General features: G+C 45.9%; 12 non-coding genes and 7 pseudogenes across 12 annotated transcripts; 15 read left to right on the top strand and 4 right to left on the bottom strand.

The window, feature by feature from the left end:
- Positions 1 to 2,100: 2,100 nt before the first annotated feature.
- Positions 2,101 to 2,174, bottom strand: TRNAN-AUU (transfer RNA asparagine (anticodon AUU)). Its single transcript has one exon. It is a non-coding gene; the product is annotated as a tRNA-Asn (tRNA).
- Positions 2,175 to 3,478: 1,304 nt separating this feature from the next.
- On the top strand, positions 3,479 to 3,642 carry LOC134987488 (U1 spliceosomal RNA). Its single transcript, XR_010193132.1, has one exon. It is a non-coding gene; the product is annotated as a U1 spliceosomal RNA (small nuclear RNA).
- Positions 3,643 to 3,794: 152 nt separating this feature from the next.
- On the top strand, positions 3,795 to 3,936 carry LOC134987480 (U1 spliceosomal RNA; annotated as a pseudogene).
- A 692-nt stretch (positions 3,937 to 4,628) lies between these two features.
- On the top strand, positions 4,629 to 4,792 carry LOC134987487 (U1 spliceosomal RNA). The gene has a single exon (XR_010193131.1). It is a non-coding gene; the product is annotated as a U1 spliceosomal RNA (small nuclear RNA).
- A 152-nt stretch (positions 4,793 to 4,944) lies between these two features.
- Positions 4,945 to 5,086, top strand: LOC134987478 (U1 spliceosomal RNA; annotated as a pseudogene).
- A 692-nt stretch (positions 5,087 to 5,778) lies between these two features.
- Positions 5,779 to 5,942, top strand: LOC134987468 (U1 spliceosomal RNA). The gene has a single exon (XR_010193119.1). It is a non-coding gene; the product is annotated as a U1 spliceosomal RNA (small nuclear RNA).
- Positions 5,943 to 6,094: 152 nt separating this feature from the next.
- LOC134987477 (U1 spliceosomal RNA) lies at positions 6,095 to 6,236 on the top strand (annotated as a pseudogene).
- A 692-nt stretch (positions 6,237 to 6,928) lies between these two features.
- Positions 6,929 to 7,092, top strand: LOC134987470 (U1 spliceosomal RNA). The gene has a single exon (XR_010193121.1). It is a non-coding gene; the product is annotated as a U1 spliceosomal RNA (small nuclear RNA).
- A 152-nt stretch (positions 7,093 to 7,244) lies between these two features.
- On the top strand, positions 7,245 to 7,386 carry LOC134987476 (U1 spliceosomal RNA; annotated as a pseudogene).
- A 692-nt stretch (positions 7,387 to 8,078) lies between these two features.
- Positions 8,079 to 8,242, top strand: LOC134987489 (U1 spliceosomal RNA). The gene has a single exon (XR_010193133.1). It is a non-coding gene; the product is annotated as a U1 spliceosomal RNA (small nuclear RNA).
- Positions 8,243 to 8,394: 152 nt separating this feature from the next.
- On the top strand, positions 8,395 to 8,536 carry LOC134987475 (U1 spliceosomal RNA; annotated as a pseudogene).
- A 692-nt stretch (positions 8,537 to 9,228) lies between these two features.
- Positions 9,229 to 9,392, top strand: LOC134987469 (U1 spliceosomal RNA). The gene has a single exon (XR_010193120.1). It is a non-coding gene; the product is annotated as a U1 spliceosomal RNA (small nuclear RNA).
- A 152-nt stretch (positions 9,393 to 9,544) lies between these two features.
- Positions 9,545 to 9,686, top strand: LOC134987474 (U1 spliceosomal RNA; annotated as a pseudogene).
- A 692-nt stretch (positions 9,687 to 10,378) lies between these two features.
- Positions 10,379 to 10,542, top strand: LOC134987479 (U1 spliceosomal RNA). The gene has a single exon (XR_010193126.1). It is a non-coding gene; the product is annotated as a U1 spliceosomal RNA (small nuclear RNA).
- Positions 10,543 to 10,694: 152 nt separating this feature from the next.
- LOC134987483 (U1 spliceosomal RNA) lies at positions 10,695 to 10,836 on the top strand (annotated as a pseudogene).
- A 692-nt stretch (positions 10,837 to 11,528) lies between these two features.
- Positions 11,529 to 11,692, top strand: LOC134987467 (U1 spliceosomal RNA). The gene has a single exon (XR_010193117.1). It is a non-coding gene; the product is annotated as a U1 spliceosomal RNA (small nuclear RNA).
- Positions 11,693 to 14,878: 3,186 nt separating this feature from the next.
- LOC134987481 (U1 spliceosomal RNA) lies at positions 14,879 to 15,041 on the bottom strand. The gene has a single exon (XR_010193127.1). It is a non-coding gene; the product is annotated as a U1 spliceosomal RNA (small nuclear RNA).
- A 152-nt stretch (positions 15,042 to 15,193) lies between these two features.
- On the bottom strand, positions 15,194 to 15,357 carry LOC134987471 (U1 spliceosomal RNA). The gene has a single exon (XR_010193122.1). It is a non-coding gene; the product is annotated as a U1 spliceosomal RNA (small nuclear RNA).
- Positions 15,358 to 16,032: 675 nt separating this feature from the next.
- Positions 16,033 to 16,188, bottom strand: LOC134987485 (U1 spliceosomal RNA). Its single transcript, XR_010193129.1, has one exon. It is a non-coding gene; the product is annotated as a U1 spliceosomal RNA (small nuclear RNA).
- Positions 16,189 to 23,894: the final 7,706 nt, after the last annotated feature.

The raw sequence follows: 23,894 nt of genomic DNA, 5'->3' as shown, positions 1-23,894 counted from the left end.
GATCTATGCCTCAAGCCCTGAGTGTTTGCCCTTGTGACTTGTTGATCATCATAGCGAAGCAGATGCTTACAGAAAACTGCAGGGGCTTAGATTGAAAATAAAAAAAATTGATGGGTATAAGGTAGAGAGGAGCGGGTTCGGTTCTCCGAGAACCGAATTCCCCACAAACTCCACGTGGTTTACACTGGTCTGAGGCAGGCTCGGTTGTTCCCGCCTGACTCGGAAAACCTGAACAAGGGAAAATGTCATCATCCCGCTGTCGGATTCTCGCGAGATTCGGATATTATATATAGAGCTGCGCGTTGCCGCCATTTTTACTCGTGCATTGAAGAGAGAGCGGAGAGGACGTGGCTATGTTCTCTCAGTGGAAATCTCAATATCAGTGCTCAGTATCAGTGGTTACTTATTGCTGCTCAGTAATACTAGTAGTGTGTCTCTCCTGCTCAGTGTCAGTTCTCAGTAGTATCCTCATCAGTGCTCAGTATCACTGCTCATTGTCTTGTGCTGCATTGTGGTGCTCAGCATACTACAGTACATTACTAATAGTCCAGTGCTGCATCTTGCTGCTCAGTGTCAGTTCTAGTATCCTCATCAGTGCTCACTATCACTGCTCATTGCATTGTGGTGTTCTGTATACTACAGTAATATAGTAACATATAGTAACATAGTTTTTGAGGTTGAATAGAGGCAAATTGCCCATCGTGTTCAACCTGTTTTAAGTTGTGATGATTCTACATACTTGCTGAATAATGTTTTATGACTAGTTAGCTACTATAACTCATGTTACCCCCGGATTAACCATGTTGATATTTTAAGTATTATAACCTTGGATAGCTTTTTCATTCAGAAATGTATCCATTCCTTTTTTAAATCCAATTACAGAGTCCGCCATTACCACCTTCCCTGGCAAGGAATTCCACATCCTGATTGCCCTAACAGTGAAGAACCCTTTCCTCCATTGCATTCTGAACTTTCCTCCAGTCGCAGCGAGTGACCACGTGTTCTTTTAATAAATAATTCCTCTGATAACTCTTTGTTATGTATCTTTACATATTTGAAGATATTAATAATATCTCCTCTTAGGCACCTCTTTTCTAGTGTATACATATTCAGCCTAGTAAGTCTTTCCTTATAGTCCAGTACTTTTAGGCCTTTAATCAATTTAGTCTTCAGGATCTCTTACACTTCCATGAGCAGCAGAGTAGTGCAATGGAAGCATGCTGGGCCCATAACCCAGAGGTCGATTGATCGAAACTATCCTCTGCTATGTGCATTTTTTTTTTTATAATTAAAGTAATCAAAAACTGGGATTGATATTTTGGCTCTTTTATTTTTACTTAAAGTACAATAACTTTTATCATTTTAATTTGTTTTAATAGTATATTGACAGCATTGTTTTCTTTAAAAAATCCACTTAATTATCTTTACCCTATTACTGAAATGGTAATTGACAAAAACAAACTACATTGTCACCAGAAGAGCAATGCAAAATGTACAAGTGATATATGAAAATCATCTTCCATCTTGAATTTCAATGATGCATTGGGACAACAATTTGTGAGAAACATCTTCACCCATAAAGAAAGATTTTCTTAATTCCTTACCTGTGTGCTGATTAGATATCACCTTGTTTTCACATTAAACAGACTTCCCCATGAGGAAGCAGCAATGATGCAGTGACGTTTCCTGGTGTCAACCTGTATTATTTCAGTAGACATTGAAATGAGGATGCATCTTTGATGCTTTTCCAATGAAGCAAGTTTAATTCAGTAATAGGTGAAAAACCATTCCTACAAAGGTGTTAATCAGAGACTTGGCTTTGTGGACACTTTTCAGAGAGCAAATTTGTTAGCATAAACATAAAATCAGAAAATGAAGAGCTGTTTAATCACTCAATTGGACTTTTCTGCCAGCATAATTTTTTTTCTCTGCAACCCACTGCTAAATTGTGCTTCCTAGCTGTTTTTTTATAAAATCACTTAATCAAATCTAACTCTGATTACATCAGAGAAGGCCAGGTACCCTACACCATAAGGGTTTTTTTTGAAATTTTGACTTGTCTACTTAAAGATCACCAAAATCTGATTACAAGGTCAATTACATCCCTGGGTGGGATTGAACCACCAACCTTTTGGTTAATAGCCAAACATGCTAACCGATTGCGCCACAGAGACACCTTGCAAAAGTCAATACTGACAAAGGCTAATAAGCATTCATCTAGAACGTTTCCTAGAAAAACTTTAAAAAGTCAATAATCTGGAGAATTTTTGTAAGAAACACATTGGTACTTTCCCATGATGAGTGAGTGCTTCAGGATTTCTTGCACTTACATGGGCTATTAACCAAAAGGTTGGTGGTTCAATCCCACCCAGGGATGTAATTGACCTTGTCAACAGATTTTGGTGATCTTTAAGTAGACAAGTCAAAATTTCATACCCCCTCTTATGGTGTAGGGTACCTGGCCTTCTCTGACGTAATCAGAGTTAGATTTAATTAAGTGATTTTATAAAAAACAGCTAGGAAGCACAATTTAGCAGTGGGTTGCAGAGAAAAAAATAACATTTTAAACCTACCGGTAATTTTTTTTTCTCGTAGTCCGTAGAGGATGATGGGGACTCCGTAAGGACCATGGGGGATAGACGGGCTCCGCAGCAGACATGGGCACTTTAAGAAAGACTTTTGATCTGGGTGTGCACTGGCTCCTCCCTCTATGCCCCTCCTCCATACCTCAGTTAGAGAAACTGTGCCCAGAGGAGACGGACAGTACGAGGAAAGGATTTTTGTTAATCCAAGGTCAAGATTCATACCAGCCACACCAATCACACCGTATAACTTGTGATATACTACCCAGTTAACAGTATGAAAACAACATAGCATCAGTCCAAGACCGATGAAAACTAACATATAACCCTTATGTAAGCAATAACTATATACAAGTCTTGCAGAAGTAGACCGCACTTGGGACGGGCACCCAGCATCCTCTACGGACTACGAGAAAAAGATTTACCGGTAGGTTTAAAATCTTATTTTCTCTTACGTCCTAGAGGATGCTGGGGACTCCGTAAGGACCATGGGGATTATACCAAAGCTCCCAAACGGGCAGGAGAGTGCGGATGACTCTGCAGCACCGATTGAGCAAACAGGAGGTCCTCCTCAGCCAGGGTATCAAACTTATAGAACTTTGCAAAGGTGTTTGAACCAACTTTGACCCACTGCTTGGATGACATCACCATATGCAAATCCATCTGCGGCAGGCCTTCCCCAAGGAATGCTTGCACTAGTTGTTGCATTTGGTTTGTTGTTTGGGGGTGCTTCAGTATTAGGCAGCCTTCTGCCCTCCCATGTTCATCTGAAAATATGTGTTCTCCCTGCAGTTGTTGTCCCCAGATGAGAGTTCCCTTGTGCTGCCTCAGTTGAATCTCCTTTACTTGACAGAGATGTGCCTGAGCAGCGGCCCTCCCCAGCCCTATCCCAAATCATACTTATTTTGCATAGGAGATACCATGGTCATGAAGATTGTTCTCCCAGGGTTAGGTTCATTCATTGCATTCTGGGTATGCTGACCCCTGTGATTTCCCCAAATGTGGGAAACTCAACTGCATTATTTGTGGTAGTGGGGGACTGTGTTTGTGCTTTCCTCTGGTCAGCTCTGGTAAAAGTCAGATTTCTTTGTCTCAGATCTTCCTCTAGCCTTGTTCTTCTTTCGAGAGTTCCCTTGTGCTGCCTCAGTTGGATCTCCTTCACTTGACAGGGGGGTGCCCGAGCAGCGACCCTCCCCAGCTCTAGCCCAACTCCTACTTACCTGCCAGGTGAGATACTATGATCATGAAGATGCTTCTCCCAGGGCAAGGCTCACCCATTGCACTCTGGGTGTGCTGCCCCTGCGATTTCCCCAAATGTGGGAAACTTGACTGCATAATTTGTGTTTCCCCTGGTCGGCTCTCATATAATTCAGATCTCTTTGTCTCAGGTCTCTCTCCAGCCTAGTTTGCTGTCTGTTTCCACTTCTTTTTTCTTGAGCCCCTCCCTTCTATACCCTTGTGCACTATCCTGACTTCTCCCGTCTGCTTACTTTGTGCCTTCCAACGCACAATGCAAACTACAGGTAGTGCTGCAGGGCCCACACCCTTTTACTTGCTTTACAGAGCAGCTCTGGAGCTGTTACAGTGCCCAGCTGCTGCAAGAAATCAGCTTGAATGCTTCAGGGGCTGGGGCATAGCCAACATGAGCCCCACACCGAAGGAGGGTGGAGGTGTTTAATGCGAACTAGGGGTCATCCAAGCGCCGCAAAAGGCCGCCATGCCCTGCACACCCCTTTATTCTTTTCATATGCAGACGAGGGTTGAAGCCAACTTTGACCCACTGCTTGGATGACATCACCATATTCAAATCCATCTGCTGCAGGCCTTCCCCCAGGAATGCTTGCACTAGTTGTTGCATTTGGTTTGTTGTTTGGGGGTGCTTCAGTATTAGGCAGCCTTCTGCCCTCCCATGTTCATCTGAAAATATGTGTTCTCCCTGCAGTTGTTGTCCCCAGATGAGAGTTCCCTTGTGCTGCCTCAGTTGAATCTCCTTTACTTGACAGAGATGTGCCTGAGCAGCGGCCCTCCCCAGCCTTATCCCAAATCATACTTATTTTGCATAGGAGATACCATGGTCATGAAGATTGTTCTCCCAGGGTTAGGTTCATTCATTGCATTCTGGGTATGCTGACCCCTGTGATTTCCCCAAATGTGGGAAACTCAACTGCATTATTTGTGGTAGTGGGGGACTGTGTTTGTGCTTTCCTCTGGTCAGCTCTGGTAAAAGTCAGATTTCTTTGTCTCAGATCTTCCTCTAGCCTTGTTCTTCTTTCGAGAGTTCCCTTGTGCTGCCTCAGTTGGATCTCCTTCACTTGACAGGGGGGTGCCCGAGCAGCGACCCTCCCCGGCTCTAGCCCAACTCCTACTTACCTGCCAGGTGAGATACTATGATCATGAAGATGCTTCTCCCAGGGCAAGGCTCACCCATTGCACTCTGGGTGTGCTGCCCCTGCGATTTCCCCAAATGTGGGAAACTTGACTGCATAATTTGTGTTTCCCCTGGTCGGCTCTCATATAATTCAGATCTCTTTGTCTCAGGTCTCTCTCCAGCCTAGTTTGCTGTCTGTTTCCACTTCTTTTTTCTTGAGCCCCTCCCTTCTATACCCTTGTGCACTATCCTGACTTCTCCCGTCTGCTTACTTTGTGCCTTCCAACGCACAATGCAAACTACAGGTAGTGCTGCAGGGCCCACACCCTTTTACTTGCTTTACAGAGCAGCTCTGGAGCTGTTACAGTGCCCAGCTGCTGCAAGAAATCAGCTTGAATGCTTCAGGGGCTGGGGCATAGCCAACATGAGCCCCACACCGAAGGAGGGTGGAGGTGTTTAATGCGAACTAGGGGTCATCCAAGCGCCGCAAAAGGCCGCCATGCCCTGCACACCCCTTTTTTCTTTTCATATGCAGACGAGGGTTGAAGCCAACTTTGACCCACTGCTTGGATGACATCACCATATGCAAATCCATCTGCTGCAGGCCTTCCCCCAGGAATGCTTGCACTAGTAGTTGCATTTGGTTTGTTGTTTGGGGGTGCTTCAGTTTTAGGCAGCCTTCTGCCCTCCCATGTTCATCTGAAAATATGTGTTCTCCCTGCAGTTGTTGTCCCCAGATGAGAGTTCCCTTGTGCTGCCTCAGTTGAATCTCCTTTACTTGACAGAGATGTGCCTGAGCAGCGGCCCTCCCCAGCCCTATCCCAAATCATACTTATTTTGCATAGGAGATACCATGGTCATGAAGATTGTTCTCCCAGGGTTAGGTTCATTCATTGCATTCTGGGTATGCTGACCCCTGTGATTTGCCCAAATGTGGGAAACTCAACTGCATTATTTGTGGTAGTGGGGGACTGTGTTTGTGCTTTCCTCTGGTCAGCTCTGGTAAAAGTCAGATTTCTTTGTCTCAGATCTTCCTCTAGCCTTGTTCTTCTTTCGAGAGTTCCCTTGTGCTGCCTCAGTTGGATCTCCTTCACTTGACAGGGGGGTGCCCGAGCAGCGACCCTCCCCAGCTCTAGCCCAACTCCTACTTACCTGCCAGGTGAGATACTATGATCATGAAGATGCTTCTCCCAGGGCAAGGCTCACCCATTGCACTCTGGGTGTGCTGCCCCTGCGATTTCCCCAAATGTGGGAAACTTGACTGCATAATTTGTGTTTCCCCTGGTCGGCTCTCATATAATTCAGATCTCTTTGTCTCAGGTCTCTCTCCAGCCTAGTTTGCTGTCTGTTTCCACTTCTTTTTTCTTGAGCCCCTCCCTTCTATACCCTTGTGCACTATCCTGACTTCTCCTGTCTGCTTACTTTGTGCCTTCCAACGTACAATGCAAACTACAGGTAGTGCTGCAGGGCCCACACCCTTTAACTTGCTTTACAGAGCAGCTCTGGAGCTGTTACAGTGCCCAGCTGCTGCAAGAAATCAGCTTGAATGCTTCAGGGGCTGGGGCATAGCCAACATGAGCCCCACACCGAAGGAGGGTGGAGGTGTTTAATGCGAACTAGGGGTCATCCAAGCGCCGCAAAAGGCCGCCATGCCCTGCACACCCCTTTATTCTTTTCATATGCAGACGAGGGTTGAAGCCAACTTTGACCCACTGCTTGGATGACATCACCATATTCAAATCCATCTGCTGCAGGCCTTCCCCCAGGAATGCTTGCACTAGTTGTTGCATTTGGTTTGTTGTTTGGGGGTGCTTCAGTATTAGGCAGCCTTCTGCCCTCCCATGTTCATCTAAAAATATGTGTTCTCCCTGCAGTTGTTGTCCCCAGATGAGAGTTCCCTTGTGCTGCCTCAGTTGAATCTCCTTTACTTGACAGAGATGTGCCTGAGCAGCGGCCCTCCCCAGCCCTATCCCAAATCATACTTATTTTGCATAGGTGATACCATGGTCATGAAGATTGTTCTCCCAGGGTTAGGTTCATTCATTGCATTCTGGGTATGCTGACCCCTGTGATTTCCCCAAATGTGGGAAACTCAACTGCATTATTTGTGGCAGTGGGGGACTGTGTTTGTGCTTTCCTCTGGTCAGCTCGGGTAAAAGTCAGATTTCTTTGTCTCAGATCTTCCTCTAGCCTTGTTCTTCTTTCGAGAGTTCCCTTGTGCTGCCTCAGTTGGATCTCCTTCACTTGACAGGGGGGTGCCCGAGCAGCGACCCTCCCCAGCTCTAGCCCAACTCCTACTTACCTGCCAGGTGAGATACTATGATCATGAAGATGCTTCTCCCAGGGCAAGGCTCACCCATTGCACTCTGGGTGTGCTGCCCCTGCGATTTCCCCAAATGTGGGAAACTTGACTGCATAATTTGTGTTTCCCCTGGTCGGCTCTCATATAATTCAGATCTCTTTGTCTCAGGTCTCTCTCCAGCCTAGTTTGCTGTCTGTTTCCACTTCTTTTTTCTTGAGCCCCTCCCTTCTATACCCTTGTGCACTATCCTGACTTCTCCCGTCTGCTTACTTTGTGCCTTCCAACGCACAATGCAAACTACAGGTAGTGCTGCAGGGCCCACACCCTTTTACTTGCTTTACAGAGCAGCTCTGGAGCTGTTACAGTGCCCAGCTGCTGCAAGAAATCAGCTTGAATGCTTCAGGGGCTGGGGCATAGCCAACATGAGCCCCACACCGAAGGAGGGTGGAGGTGTTTAATGCGAACTAGGGGTCATCCAAGCGCCGCAAAAGGCCGCCATGCCCTGCACACCCCTTTATTCTTTTCATATGCAGACGAGGGTTGAAGCCAACTTTGACCCACTGCTTGGATGACATCACCATATGCAAATCCATCTGCTGCAGGCCTTCCCCCAGGAATGCTTGCACTAGTAGTTGCATTTGGTTTGTTGTTTGGGGGTGCTTCAGTTTTAGGCAGCCTTCTGCCCTCCCATGTTCATCTGAAAATATGTGTTCTCCCTGCAGTTGTTGTCCCCAGATGAGAGTTCCCTTGTGCTGCCTCAGTTGAATCTCCTTTACTTGACAGAGATGTGCCTGAGCAGCGGCCCTCCCCAGCCCTATCCCAAATCATACTTATTTTGCATAGGAGATACCATGGTCATGAAGATTGTTCTCCCAGGGTTAGGTTCATTCATTGCATTCTGGGTATGCTGACCCCTGTGATTTGCCCAAATGTGGGAAACTCAACTGCATTATTTGTGGTAGTGGGGGACTGTGTTTGTGCTTTCCTCTGGTCAGCTCTGGTAAAAGTCAGATTTCTTTGTCTCAGATCTTCCTCTAGCCTTGTTCTTCTTTCGAGAGTTCCCTTGTGCTGCCTCAGTTGGATCTCCTTCACTTGACAGGGGGGTGCCCGAGCAGCGACCCTCCCCAGCTCTAGCCCAACTCCTACTTACCTGCCAGGTGAGATACTATGATCATGAAGATGCTTCTCCCAGGGCAAGGCTCACCCATTGCACTCTGGGTGTGCTGCCCCTGCGATTTCCCCAAATGTGGGAAACTTGACTGCATAATTTGTGTTTCCCCTGGTCGGCTCTCATATAATTCAGATCTCTTTGTCTCAGGTCTCTCTCCAGCCTAGTTTGCTGTCTGTTTCCACTTCTTTTTTCTTGAGCCCCTCCCTTCTATACCCTTGTGCACTATCCTGACTTCTCCTGTCTGCTTACTTTGTGCCTTCCAACGTACAATGCAAACTACAGGTAGTGCTGCAGGGCCCACACCCTTTAACTTGCTTTACAGAGCAGCTCTGGAGCTGTTACAGTGCCCAGCTGCTGCAAGAAATCAGCTTGAATGCTTCAGGGGCTGGGGCATAGCCAACATGAGCCCCACACCGAAGGAGGGTGGAGGTGTTTAATGCGAACTAGGGGTCATCCAAGCGCCGCAAAAGGCCGCCATGCCCTGCACACCCCTTTATTCTTTTCATATGCAGACGAGGGTTGAAGCCAACTTTGACCCACTGCTTGGATGACATCACCATATTCAAATCCATCTGCTGCAGGCCTTCCCCCAGGAATGCTTGCACTAGTTGTTGCATTTGGTTTGTTGTTTGGGGGTGCTTCAGTATTAGGCAGCCTTCTGCCCTCCCATGTTCATCTAAAAATATGTGTTCTCCCTGCAGTTGTTGTCCCCAGATGAGAGTTCCCTTGTGCTGCCTCAGTTGAATCTCCTTTACTTGACAGAGATGTGCCTGAGCAGCGGCCCTCCCCAGCCCTATCCCAAATCATACTTATTTTGCATAGGTGATACCATGGTCATGAAGATTGTTCTCCCAGGGTTAGGTTCATTCATTGCATTCTGGGTATGCTGACCCCTGTGATTTCCCCAAATGTGGGAAACTCAACTGCATTATTTGTGGCAGTGGGGGACTGTGTTTGTGCTTTCCTCTGGTCAGCTCGGGTAAAAGTCAGATTTCTTTGTCTCAGATCTTCCTCTAGCCTTGTTCTTCTTTCGAGAGTTCCCTTGTGCTGCCTCAGTTGGATCTCCTTCACTTGACAGGGGGGTGCCCGAGCAGCGACCCTCCCCAGCTCTAGCCCAACTCCTACTTACCTGCCAGGTGAGATACTATGATCATGAAGATGCTTCTCCCAGGGCAAGGCTCACCCATTGCACTCTGGGTGTGCTGCCCCTGCGATTTCCCCAAATGTGGGAAACTTGACTGCATAATTTGTGTTTCCCCTGGTCGGCTCTCATATAATTCAGATCTCTTTGTCTCAGGTCTCTCTCCAGCCTAGTTTGCTGTCTGTTTCCACTTCTTTTTTCTTGAGCCCCTCCCTTCTATACCCTTGTGCACTATCCTGACTTCTCCCGTCTGCTTACTTTGTGCCTTCCAACGCACAATGCAAACTACAGGTAGTGCTGCAGGGCCCACACCCTTTTACTTGCTTTACAGAGCAGCTCTGGAGCTGTTACAGTGCCCAGCTGCTGCAAGAAATCAGCTTGAATGCTTCAGGGGCTGGGGCATAGCCAACATGAGCCCCACACCGAAGGAGGGTGGAGGTGTTTAATGCGAACTAGGGGTCATCCAAGCGCCGCAAAAGGCCGCCATGCCCTGCACACCCCTTTATTCTTTTCATATGCAGACGAGGGTTGAAGCCAACTTTGACCCACTGCTTGGATGACATCACCATATGCAAATCCATCTGCTGCAGGCCTTCCCCCAGGAATGCTTGCACTAGTAGTTGCATTTGGTTTGTTGTTTGGGGGTGCTTCAGTTTTAGGCAGCCTTCTGCCCTCCCATGTTCATCTGAAAATATGTGTTCTCCCTGCAGTTGTTGTCCCCAGATGAGAGTTCCCTTGTGCTGCCTCAGTTGAATCTCCTTTACTTGACAGAGATGTGCCTGAGCAGCGGCCCTCCCCAGCCCTATCCCAAATCATACTTATTTTGCATAGGAGATACCATGGTCATGAAGATTGTTCTCCCAGGGTTAGGTTCATTCATTGCATTCTGGGTATGCTGACCCCTGTGATTTCCCCAAATGTGGGAAACTCAACTGCATTATTTGTGGTAGTGGGGGACTGTGTTTGTGCTTTCCTCTGGTCAGCTCGGGTAAAAGTCAGATTTCTTTGTCTCAGATCTTCCTCTAGCCTTGTTCTTCTTTCGAGAGTTCCCTTGTGCTGCCTCAGTTGGATCTCCTTCACTTGACAGGGGGGTGCCCGAGCAGCGACCCTCCCCAGCTCTAGCCCAACTCCTACTTACTTGCCAGGTGAGATACTATGATCATGAAGATGCTTCTCCCAGGGCAAGGCTCACCCATTGCACTCTGGGTGTGCTGCCCCTGCGATTTCCCCAAATGTGGGAAACTTGACTGCATAATTTGTGTTTCCCCTGGTCGGCTCTCATATAATTCAGATCTCTTTGTCTCAGGTCTCTCTCCAGCCTAGTTTGCTGTCTGTTTCCACTTCTTTTTTCTTGAGCCCCTCCCTTCTATACCCTTGTGCACTATCCTGACTTCTCCCGTCTGCTTACTTTGTGCCTTCCAACGCACAATGCAAACTACAGGTAGTGCTGCAGGGCCCACACCCTTTTACTTGCTTTACAGAGCAGCTCTGGAGCTGTTACAGTGCCCAGCTGCTGCAAGAAATCAGCTTAAATGCTTCAGGGGCTGGGGCATAGCCAACATGAGCCCCACACCGAAGGAGGGTAGAGGTGTTTAATGCGAACTAGGGGTCATCCAAGCGCCGCAAAAGGCCGCCATGCCCTGCACACCCCTTTTTTCTTTTCATATGCAGACGAGGGTTGAAGCCAACTTTGACCCACTGCTTGGATGACATCACCATATGCAAATCCATCTGCTGCAGGCATTCCCCCAGGAATGCTTGCACTAGTAGTTGCATTTGGTTTGTTGTTTGGGGGTGCTTCAGTTTTAGGCAGCCTTCTGCCCTCCCATGTTCATCTGAAAATATGTGTTCTCCCTGCAGTTGTTGTCCCCAGATGAGAGTTCCCTTGTGCTGCCTCAGTTGAATCTCCTTTACTTGACAGAGATGTGCCTGAGCAGCGGCCCTCCCCAGCCCTATCCCAAATCATACTTATTTTGCATAGGAGATACCATGGTCATGAAGATTGTTCTCCCAGGGTGAGGTTCATTCATTGCATTCTGGGTATGCTGACCCCTGTGATTTCCCCAAATGTGGGAAACTCGACTGCATTATTTGTGGTAGTGGGGGACTGTGTTTGTGCTTTCCTCTGGTCAGCTCTGGTAAAAGTCAGATTTCTTTGTCTCAGATCTTCCTCTAGCCTTGTTCTTCTTTCGAGAGTTCCCTTGTGCTGCCTCAGTTGGATCTCCTTCACTTGACAGGGGGTGCCCAAGCAGCAATCCTCCACAGCTCTAGCTTAACTCCTACTTACCTGCCAGGTGAGATACTATGATCTTCACTGTTAGGGCAATCAGGATGTGGAATTCCCTGCCAGGGAAGGTGGTAATGGTGGACTCTGTAATTGGATTTAAAAAAGGAATGGATACATTTCTGAATGAAAAAGCTATCCAAGGTTATAATACTTAAAATATCAACATGGTTAATCCGGGGGTAACATGAGTTGTAGTAGTTAACTAGTCATAAAACATTATTCAGCAAGTATGTAGAATCATCACAACTTAAAACAGGTTGAACACGATGGGCAATTTGCCTCTTTTCAACCTCAAAAACTATATTACTATATGTTACTATATTACTATGTTACTGTAGTATACAGAACACCACAATGTAATGAGCAGTGATAGTGAGCACTGATGAGGATACTAGAACTGACACTGAGCAGCAAGATGCAGCACTGGACTATTAGTAATGTACTGTAGTATGCTGAGCACCACAATGCAGCAAAAGACAATGAGCAGTGATACTGAGCACTGATGAGGATACTACTGAGAACTGACACTGAGCAGGAGAGACACACTACTAGTATTACTGAGCAGCAATAAGTAACCACTGATAATGAGCACTGATATTGAGATTTCCACTGAGAGAACATAGCCACGTCCTCTCCGCTCTCTCTTCAATGCACGAGTAAAAATGGCGGCAACGCGCAGCTCTTTATATGAAATCCGAATCTCGCGAGAATCCGACAGCGGGATGATGACATTTTCCCTTGTTCAGGTTTTCCGAGTCAGGCGGGAACAACCGAGCCTGCCTCGGACCAGTGTAAACCACGTGGAGTTCGTGGGGAATTCGGTTCTCGGAGAACCGAACCCGCTCCTCTCTACCTTATACCCATAATTTTTTTTAGTTTCAATCTAAGCCCCTGCAGTTTTCTGTAAGCATCTGCTTCGCTATGATGATCAACAAGTCACAAGGGCAAACACTCAGGGCTTGAGGCGTAGATCTTAGGACCAGCTGCTACAAGCATGGCAGAGGTGTCACTATCACTGGTGACACCCAGAGAGGTGGCGAAGGAGATTGTAATGCAGTGCGCGCAGATAAGCAGCGCAATGGTAAAAAGGAGGCATGGTTTCATAGGTAGGGGCGTGGCCTGGTGGCCTGAATCTACATTTTGTTGCTCCGGGTGTCCCGGGGGTTGGGGGCTGCACCCGGGGACTAGTGTGTGAGCGGTGCTGGCTCCTGCACAGTGACAGGACATGGCCACCCAGCATGACGCCTCCCTTCTTGACCATGCTGTAATTGCAGTCGCACTGCAGTTCAGCGTGATCATAAAAAATGGTGTAGCCTTCTGCTGGTGCAGACTGTATGTGCGCGCAGGAAGCCGCCACCATTTTTGTGATCACAGCGGCTGAATGTGATGTCATACAGCCGCTGTGACCACGCCCCCTGTGTCTCCTCCGTTGCAGACCCCATTTTGAAGCCTTGCCCCCGCACCGCTCCATCCCTGACTTGGAAATGGAGTTTTGCTGACCCCCCTCTCCCCCCCTGCCCCGATTGACAGGCAGAGGCGATCGCAATCTCTGCGGGGTGCCGCAGAAAATGCAGGCACTTGCGTATGCTCTTAGCAATTTTTGCAGTTGGATCGCTTATTGTGATTGCAATCCAACCTGAATCAGGCCCTATTACCTATCGCAATGCGCTGCGGGCAGTACAAAATTGGTTTAATATGGGAGAAAAACCCCCAGACCTGTGCTCCTTAACTGTACCTGGTGGCTTGTGGAGCGGCTGCCCAGTAATCAGTGTCCACGCCAGTGCGCACACGGTCCACCCCCTACGGCCACGCTCCCCTTCATCAGCGGCCTCGTGATCCGGAAGGGCGGTGTGTGTGTGACTGACCTTAGGAAGAAACCGGAGCTTCCGCTGCAGTGACCCAGCAACCAGGGCACGGGAGTATACAGCGCCGCTGGGAGTGATGAAGCTGCAGTAAAGATGTCTATTAGACCTAGCCTGCTGCAGCCCTTGTAGATTCTCATAAAAAAAGTTCTTATTTTCTTGTCAAAATTAATAGCTAAGAATAGGCTGCCTGAGGCAGGCCCCTGTTAAGTGGCCTGCTACTGAAGGCACCAACTACAAACTGAGCTCCCTGTTCATGGAAGCGGGGTTATAGAGGAGAATGCGCTGAGCATCTTGGGAACAGTCAAAAGCTTTGAGCCGGTTGGTGCCTCAGATCAAGATCCTACTCTACACCCCAATGTGAATCCTTGTGGAGTCCAGTGTACCCCACAGAAGAAATTAATGTGTCACACCCATTGGCAGCAACCTTAGAATAGCTGCTGACGGGCACAATTGAGAAAGGAAGGGGGGGGGACATTTGAATCCAGCACATAGATGCAATTCAAATATGTAATTTGAACCTTCCTATTTTAAAATATAATGGATGAACCTCACCCTGTGAGAACAATCTTCATGATATAGAGATCTCATATGCAAAATAAGTATGAGTTGGGATAGGGCTGGGGAGGGTGGCTGCTCGGGCAAGCCCCTCCCCCGTCAAGTTAAGGAGATTCAACTGAGGAAGCACAAGGGAACTCTCGTCTGGGGACAACAACTGCAGGGAGACCACATCTTTTCAGATGAACATGGGAGGGCGGAAGGCTGCCTAATACTGAAGCACCATCAAATATCAAACCATATGCAATAACTAGTACAAGCATTCCTGGGGGAAGGTCTGCAGGAGACGAATTTGCATACGGTGATGTCATCCAAGCAGTGGGCCAAAGTTGGCTGGAACCCTCATCTGCATATGAAAAGAGAAAAGGGTTATGCAGGGCATTGCAGCAGCTGGGCACTGTAACAGCTCCAGAGCTGCTCTGTAAGGCAATTAAAAGGGTGTGGGCCCTGCAGCACTACCTGTAGTTCACATTGTGCGTTGGAAGGCACAAAGTAAGCAGACGGGAGAAGTCAGGATAGTGCGCAAGGGCATAGAAGGGAGCGGCTCAAGAAAAGAGAAGTGGAAACAGACAGCAACCTAGGCTGGAGAGAGACCTGAGACAAAGAGATCTGAATTATACGAGAGCCGACCAGGGGAAACACAAATTATGCAGTCAAGTTTCCCACATTTGGGGAAATCGCAGGGGCAGCACACCCAGAGTGCAATGGGTGAGCCTTGCCCTGGGAGAAGCACCTTCAAGATCATAGTATCTCACCTGGCAGGTAAGTAGGAGTTGGGCTAGAGCTGGGGAGGGTCGCTGCTCGGGCACCCCCCTGTCAAGTGAAGGAGATCCAACTGAGGCAGCACAATGGAACTCTCGAAAGAAGAACAAGGCTAGAGGAAGATCTGAGACAAAGAAATCTGACTTTTACCAGAGCTGACCAGCGGAAAACACAAACACAGTCCCCCACTACCACAAATAATGCAGGCGAGTTTCCCACATTTGGGGAAATCACAGGGGTCAGCATACCCAGAATGCAATGAATGAACCTCACCCTGGGTGAACAATTTTCATGACCATGGTGTCTCCTATGCAAAATAAGTATGATTTGGGATAGGGCTGGGGAGGGCCGCTGCTCAGGCACATCTCTGTCAAGTAAAGGAGATTCAACTGAGGCAGCACAAGGGAACTCTCATCTGGGGACAACAACTGCAGGGAGAACACATATTTTCAGATGAACATGGGAGGGCAGAAGGCTGCCTAATACTGAAGCACCCCCAAACAACAAACCAAATGCAACAACTAGTGCAAGCATTCCTGGGGGAAGGCCTGCAGCAGATGGATTTGCATATGGTGATGTTATCCAAGCAGTGGGTCAAAGTTGGCTTCAACCCTCATCTGCATATGAAAAGAGAAAAGGGGCGTGCAGGGCATGGCAGCCTTTTGCGGTGCTTGGATGACCCCTAGATCGCATTAAACACCCCCACCCTCCTTTGGTGTGGGGCTCATGTTGGCCATGCCCCATCCCATGAAGCATTCAAGCTGATTTCTTGCAGCAGCTGGGCACTGTAACAGCTCCAGAGCTGCTCTGTAAGGCAAGTAAAAGGGTGTGGGCCCTGCAGCACTACCTGTAGTTTGCATTGTGCATTGGAAGGCACAAAGTAAGCAGACGGGAGGAGAAGTCAGGATAGTGCACAAGGGTATAGAAGGGAGGGGCTCAAGAAAAAAAGAAGTGGAAACAGACAGCAAACTAGGCTGGAGAGAGACCTGAGACAAAGAGATCTGAATTATACGAGAGCCGACCAGAGGAAACACAAATTATGCAGTCAAGTGTCCCACATTTGGGGAAATCGTAGGAGCAGCACACCCAGAGTGCAATGGGTGAGCCTTGCCCTGGGAGAAGCACCGTCCTGATTATAGTATCTCACCTGGGTGTGCTGCCCCTGCGATTTCCCCAAATGTGGGAAACTTGACTGCATAATTTGTGTTTCCCCTGGTCGGCTCTCATATAATTCAGATCTCTTTGTCTCAGGTCTCTCTCCAGCCTAGTTTGCTGTCTGTTTCCACTTCTTTTTTCTTGAGCCCCTCCCTTCTATACCCTATATCCTGACTTCTCCTCCTGTCTGCTTACTTTGTGCCTTGAGCCCCTCCCTTCTATATCCTGACTTCTCCTCCTGTCTGCTTACTTTGTGCCTTCCAATGCACAATGCAAACTACAGGTAGTGCTGCAGGGCCCACACCCTTTTACTTGCCTTACAGAGCAGCTCTGGAGCTGTTACAGTGCCAAGCTGCTGCAAGAAATCAGCTTGAATGCTTCAGGGGCTGGGGCATGGCCAACATGAGCCCCACACCAAAGGAGGGTGGGGGTGTTTAATGCGAACTAAGGGTCATCCAAGCGCCGCAAAAGGCCGCCATGCCCTGCATACCCCTTTTCTATTTTCATATGCAGATGAGGGTTCCAGCCAACTTTGGCCCACTGCTTGGATGACATCACTGTATGCAAATCCGTCTTCTGCAGACCTTCCCCCAGGAATGCTTGTACTAGTTGTTGCATTTGGTTTGTTGTTTGGGGGTGCTTCAGTATTAGGCAGCCTTCTGCCCTCCCATGTTCATCTGAAAATATGTGTTCTCACTGCAGTTGTTGTCCCCAGATGGGAGTTCCCTTGTGCTGCCTCAGTTGAATCTCCTTTACTCTAAAACTTTTAAAACTTAGCAAAAGTGTTTACTAAATAGCTGCTCGGCAAAGTTGCAATGCCGAGACTCCCCGACCAGCTGCCCAGGATGAACCCACCTTTCTAGTAGAATGGGTCTTCACCTAATTCAGTAACGGCAATCCTGCCGTGGAATGAGCATGCTGAATCTTACCACAGATCCAGCGCATAATGGTCTACATGGAAGCAGGACACCCAATCCTGTTGGGAGCATACAGGACAAACAGAGCCTCTGTTTTCCTAATCTGAACCGTTCTGGTGACATAAATTTTCAAAGTTCTGACCACAGCCAGAGACTTTGACTCAACGAAGGTGTCAGTGGCCAAAGGCACCATGTGGAAAGATGAACCACCTTCGGCAGAAATTGTTGACGTGTCCTCAATTCTGCTCTATCTTCATGAAAGATCAAATAAAGGCTCTTGTGATACTGCATGGTTTGTACTGTTTTCCATGTGCTCCCAGATCTTTCAAAAAAGAAGCATGGTCAAGAAAGTTCTGTTTGAAAAGAAACAACATTTACTGTCATTGTTATAGAATTTGGGAGAAAAAACAAGAAGAAATCTGCACTGTTGACGCACTGGACAGAATGAATGAATCATAAAATATAACCTTTATTAAGTATGTATTAAAATTGGATAAATATTAATATTATTATCCCAAACTGCAGTGAAACATAAAGGTTAAAATCACAGAACTAACATACATGTGCATAAGAAGAATAAAGAGATGTGAAAAAAAAGGTTTAAAAAGCGTGTCCGTGTGTGATTATTTTTGAAGGCACAACCCTGGTGGGGTTGTTTATATAGATATATATGTTGCTAATAATCACTTTCTAGCGTAATGTTATTAAATAGCTGTTAGTATCTATGTCGTCAGGTACCACTGGGTCGTATCCTATATACTCCTGTGGGAAACTTGACTGCATAATTTGTGTTTCCCCTGGTCGGCTCTCGTATAATTCAGATCTCTTTGTCTCAGGTCTCTCTCCAGCCCAGTTTGCTGTCTGTTTCCACTTCTCTTTTCTTGAGCCGCTGCCTTCTATGCCCTTGTGCACTCTCCTGACTTCTCCTGTCTGCTTACTTTGTGCCTTCCAACGCACAATGCAAACTACAGGTAGTGCTGCAGGGCCCACACCCTTTTACTTGCCTTACAGAGCAGCTCTGGAGCTGTTACAGTGCCCAGCTGCAGCAAGAAATCAGCTTGAATGCTTCAGGTGCTGGGGCATAGCCAACAAGAGCCCCACACCGACGGAGGGTGGAGGTGTTTAATGCAAACTAGGGGTCAGCCAAGCGCCGCAAAAGGCCTCCATGCCCTGCATGCCCCTTTTCTCTTTTCATAATCAAATCCATCAAATCCATCTGTGGCAGGCCTTCCCCCAGGAATGCTTGCACTAGTTGTTGCATTTGGTTTGTTGTTTGGGGGTGCTTCAGTATTAGGCAGCCTTCTGCCCTCCCATGTTCATCTGAAAATATATGTTCTCCCTGCAGTTGTTGTCCCAAGATGAGAGTTCCCTTGTGCTGCCTCAGTTGAATCTCCTTAACTTGACAGAGATGTGCCTGAGCAGTGGCCCTACCCAGCTCTATCCCAAATCATACTTATTTTGCATAGGAGATACCATGGTCATGAAGATTATTCTCCCAGGGTGAGGTTCATTCATTGCATTCTGGGTATGCTGACCCCTGTGATTTCCCCAAATGTAACCCCTAGAGTAACCCTGGGAGAAAAATCTTCATGACCATGGTATCTCCTATGCAAAATAAGTATGATTTGGAATAGGGCTGGGGAAGGCCGCTGCTCATGCACATCTCTGTCAAGTAAAGGAGATTCAACTGAGGCAGCACAAGGGAACTCTCATCTTGGGACAACAACTGCAGGGAGAACATATATTTTCAGATGAACATGGGAGGGCCTTCTGCCTAATACTGAAGCACCCCCAAACAACAAACCAAATGCAACAACTAGTGCAAGCATTCCTGGGGGAAGGCCTGCCACAGATGGATTTGCATATGGTGATGTCATCCAAGCAGTGGGTCAAAGTTGGCTTCAACCCTCGTCTGCATATGAAAATAAAAAAGGGGTGTGCAGGGCATGGCGGCCTTTTGCGGCGCTTGGATGACCCCTAGTTCGCATTAAACACCTCCACCCTCCTTCGGTGTGGGGCTCATGTTGGCTATGCCCCAGCCCCTGAAGCATTCAAGCTGATTTCTTGCAGCAGCTGGGCACTGTAACAGCTCCAGAGCTGCTCTGTAAAGCAAGTAAAAGGGTGTGGGCCCTGCAGCACTACCTGTAGTTTGCATTGTGCGTTGGAAGGCACAAAGTAAGCAGACGGGGAAGTCAGGATAGTGCACAAGGGCATAGAAGGGAGCGGCTCAAGAAAAGAGAAGTGGAAACAGACAGCAAACTAGGATGGAGAGAGACCTGAGACAAAGAGATCTGAATTATACGAGAGCCGACCAGAGGAAACACAAATTATGTAATCAAGTGTCCCACATTTGGGGAAATCGTAGGAGCAGCACACCCAGAGTGCTTTTAAAGCCTCCTGTTAGTGCTTCATCTACACGTTATAGCCCTGAATTTTCCAATGCCTATCTCTTTGCAAAAGAGAGATATCGGCAAGGAAAAACTGTACTGTACCTTTGCATTTTTCTCCCAAACGAAAGACACTAGAATGAAAATTTTAAAGCCTCCTGTTAGTGCTTCATCTACACGTTATAGCCCTGAATTTTCCAATGCCTATCTCTTTGCAAAAGAGAGATATCGGCAAGGAAATGCTGTATTGTACCTTTGCATTTTTCTCCCAAACGAAAGACACTAGAATGAAAATTTTAAAGCCTCCTGTTAGTGCTTCATCTACACGTTATAGCCCTGCATTTTCCAATGCCTATCTCTTTGCAAAAGAGAGATATCGGCAAGGAAAAGCTGCATTGTACCTTTGCATTTTTCTCCCAAACGAAAGACACTAGATTGAAAATTGTAAAGCCTCCTGTTAGTGCTTCATCTACACGTTATAGCCCTGCATTTTCCAATGCCTAGCTCTTTGCAAAAGAGAGATATTGGCAAGGAAAAGCTGTATTGTACCTTTGCATTTTTCTCCCAAACGAAAGACACTAGAATGAAAATTTTAAAACCTCCTGTTAGTGCTTCATCTACACGTTATAGCCCTGAATTTTCCAATGCCTATCTCTTTGCAAAAGAGAGATATCGGCAAGGAAAAGCAGCATTGTACTTTTGCATTTTTCTCCCAAACGAAAGACACTAGAATGAAAATTTTAAAGCCTCCTGTTAGTGCTTCATCTACACGTTATAGCCCTGAATTTTCCAATGCCTAGCTCTTTGCAAAAGAGAGATATTGGCAAGGAAAAGCTGTATTGTACCTTTGCATTTTTCTCCCAAACGAAGGATACTAGATTGAAAATTTTAAAGCCTCCTATTAGTGATTCATCTACACGTTATAGCCCTGAATTTTCCAATGCCTAGCTCTTTGCAAAAGAGAGATATCGGCAAGGAAAAGCGGTATTGTACCTTTGCATTTTTCTCCCAAACGAAAGACACTAGAATGAAAATTTTAAAGCCTCCTGTTAGTGCTTCATCTACACGTTATAGCCCTGAATTTTCCAATGCCTATCTCTTTGCAAAAGAGAGATATCGGCAATGAAAAGCTGTATTGTACCTTTGCATTTTTCTCCCAAACAAAGGACACTAGAATGAAAATTTTAAAGCCTCCTATTAGTGCTTCATCTACACGTTATAGCCCTGAATTTTCCAATGCCTATCTCTTTGCAAAAGAGAGATATCGGCAAGGAAAAGCTGTATTGTACCTTTGCATTTTTCTCCCAAACGAAGGACACTAGAATGAAAATTTTAAAGCCTCCTGTTAGTGCTTCATCTACACGTTATAGCCCTGAATTTTCCAATGCCTATCTCTTTGCAAAAGAGAGATATCGGCAAGGAAAAGCTGTATTGTACCATTGCATTTTTCTCCCAAACGAAAGACACTAGAATGAAAATTGTAAAGCCTCCTGTTAGTGCTTCATCTACACGTTATAGCCCTGAATTTTCCAATGCCTATCTCTGTGCAAAAGAGAGATATCGGCAAGGAAATGCTGTATTGTACCTTTGCATTTTTCTCCCAAACGAAAGACACTAGAATGAAAATTTTAAAGCCTCCTGTTAGTGCTTCATCTACACGTTATAGCCCTGCATTTTCCAATGCCTATCTCTTTGCAAAAGAGAGATATCGGCAAGGAAAAGCTGCATTGTACCTTTGCATTTTTCTCCCAAACGAAAGACACTAGAATGAAAATTGTAAAGCCTCCTGTTAGTGCTTCATCTACACGTTATAGCCCTGCATTTTCCAATGCCTAGCTCTTTGCAAAAGAGAGATATTGGCAAGGAAAAGCTGTATTGTACCTTTGCATTTTTCTCCCAAACGAAGGACACTAGATTGAAAATTTTAAAGCCTCCTATTAGTGCTTCATCTACACGTTATAGCCCTGAATTTTCCAATGCCTATCTCTTTGCAAAAGAGAGATATCGGCAAGGAAAAGCTGCATTGTACTTTTGCATTTTTCTCCCAAACGAAAGACACTAGAATGAAAATTTTAAAGCCTCCTTTTAGTGCTTCATCTACACGTTATAGCCCTGAATTTTCCAATGCCTATCTCTTTGCAAAAGAGAGATATCGGCAAGGAAAAGCTGTATTGTACCTTTGCATTTTTCTCCCAAACGAAAGACACTAGAATGAAAATTTTAAAGCCTCCTGTTAGTGCTTCATCTACACGTTATAGCCCTGAATTTTCCAATGCCTATCTCTTTGCAAAAGAGAGATATCGGCAAGGAAATGCTGTATTGTACCTTTGCATTTTTCTCCCAAACGAAAGACACTAGAATGAAAATTTTAAAGCCTCCTGTTAGTGCTTCATCTACACGTTATAGCCCTGCATTTTCCAATGCCTATCTCTTTGCAAAAGAGAGATATCGGCAAGGAAAAGCTGCATTGTACCTTTGCATTTTTCTCCCAAACGAAAGACACTAGATTGAAAATTGTAAAGCCTCCTGTTAGTGCTTCATCTACACGTTATAGCCCTGCATTTTCCAATGCCTAGCTCTTTGCAAAAGAGAGATATTGGCAAGGAAAAGCTGTATTGTACCTTTGCATTTTTCTCCCAAACGAAAGACACTAGAATGAAAATTTTAAAACCTCCTGTTAGTGCTTCATCTACACGTTATAGCCCTGAATTTTCCAATGCCTATCTCTTTGCAAAAGAGAGATATCGGCAAGGAAAAGCAGCATTGTACTTTTGCATTTTTCTCCCAAACGAAAGACACTAGAATGAAAATTTTAAAGCCTCCTGTAAGTGCTTCATCTACACGTTATAGCCCTGAATTTTCCAATGCCTAGCTCTTTGCAAAAGAGAGATATTGGCAAGGAAAAGCTGTATTGTACCTTTGCATTTTTCTCCCAAACGAAGGATACTAGATTGAAAATTTTAAAGCCTCCTATTAGTGCTTCATCTACACGTTATAGCCCTGAATTTTCCAATGCCTAGCTCTTTGCAAAAGAGAGATATCGGCAAGGAAAAGCGGTATTGTACCTTTGCATTTTTCTCCCAAACGAAAGACACTAGAATGAAAATTTTAAAGCCTCCTGTTAGTGCTTCATCTACACGTTATAGCCCTGAATTTTCCAATGCCTATCTCTTTGCAAAAGAGAGATATCGGCAAGGAAATGCTGTATTGTACCTTTGCATTTTTCTCCCAAACGAAAGACACTAGAATGAAAATTTTAAAGCCTCCTGTTAGTGCTTCATCTACACGTTATAGCCCTGCATTTTCCAATGCCTATCTCTTTGCAAAAGAGAGATATCGGCAAGGAAAAGCTGCATTGTACCTTTGCATTTTTCTCCCAAACGAAAGACACTAGATTGAAAATTGTAAAGCCTCCTGTTAGTGCTTCATCTACACGTTATAGCCCTGCATTTTCCAATGCCTAGCTCTTTGCAAAAGAGAGATATTGGCAAGGAAAAGCTGTATTGTACCTTTGCATTTTTCTCCCAAACGAAAGACACTAGAATGAAAATTTTAAAACCTCCTGTTAGTGCTTCATCTACACGTTATAGCCCTGAATTTTCCAATGCCTATCTCTTTGCAAAAGAGAGATATCGGCAAGGAAAAGCAGCATTGTACTTTTGCATTTTTCTCCCAAACGAAAGACACTAGAATGAAAATTTTAAAGCCTCCTGTTAGTGCTTCATCTACACGTTATAGCCCTGAATTTTCCAATGCCTAGCTCTTTGCAAAAGAGAGATATTGGCAAGGAAAAGCTGTATTGTACCTTTGCATTTTTCTCCCAAACGAAGGATACTAGATTGAAAATTTTAAAGCCTCCTATTAGTGATTCATCTACACGTTATAGCCCTGAATTTTCCAATGCCTAGCTCTTTGCAAAAGAGAGATATCGGCAAGGAAAAGCGGTATTGTACCTTTGCATTTTTCTCCCAAACGAAAGACACTAGAATGAAAATTTTAAAGCCTCCTGTTAGTGCTTCATCTACACGTTATAGCCCTTAATTTTCCAATGCCTATCTCTTTGCAAAAGAGAGATATCGGCAATGAAAAGCTGTATTGTACCTTTGCATTTTTCTCCCAAACAAAGGACACTAGAATGAAAATTTTAAAGCCTCCTATTAGTGCTTCATCTACACGTTATAGCCCTGAATTTTCCAATGCCTATCTCTTTGCAAAAGAGAGATATCGGCAAGGAAAAGCTGTATTGTACCTTTGCATTTTTCTCCCAAACGAAGGACACTAGAATGAAAATTTTAAAGCCTCCTGTTAGTGCTTCATCTACACGTTATAGCCCTGAATTTTCCAATGCCTATCTCTTTGCAAAAGAGAGATATCGGCAAGGAAAAGCTGTATTGTACCTTTG

Source organism: Pseudophryne corroboree, unplaced genomic scaffold, assembly GCF_028390025.1.
Source record: "Pseudophryne corroboree isolate aPseCor3 unplaced genomic scaffold, aPseCor3.hap2 scaffold_1004, whole genome shotgun sequence".
Taxonomy (NCBI): domain Eukaryota; kingdom Metazoa; phylum Chordata; class Amphibia; order Anura; family Myobatrachidae; genus Pseudophryne; species Pseudophryne corroboree.
This window is presented reverse-complemented; position numbering and strand designations above follow the sequence as displayed.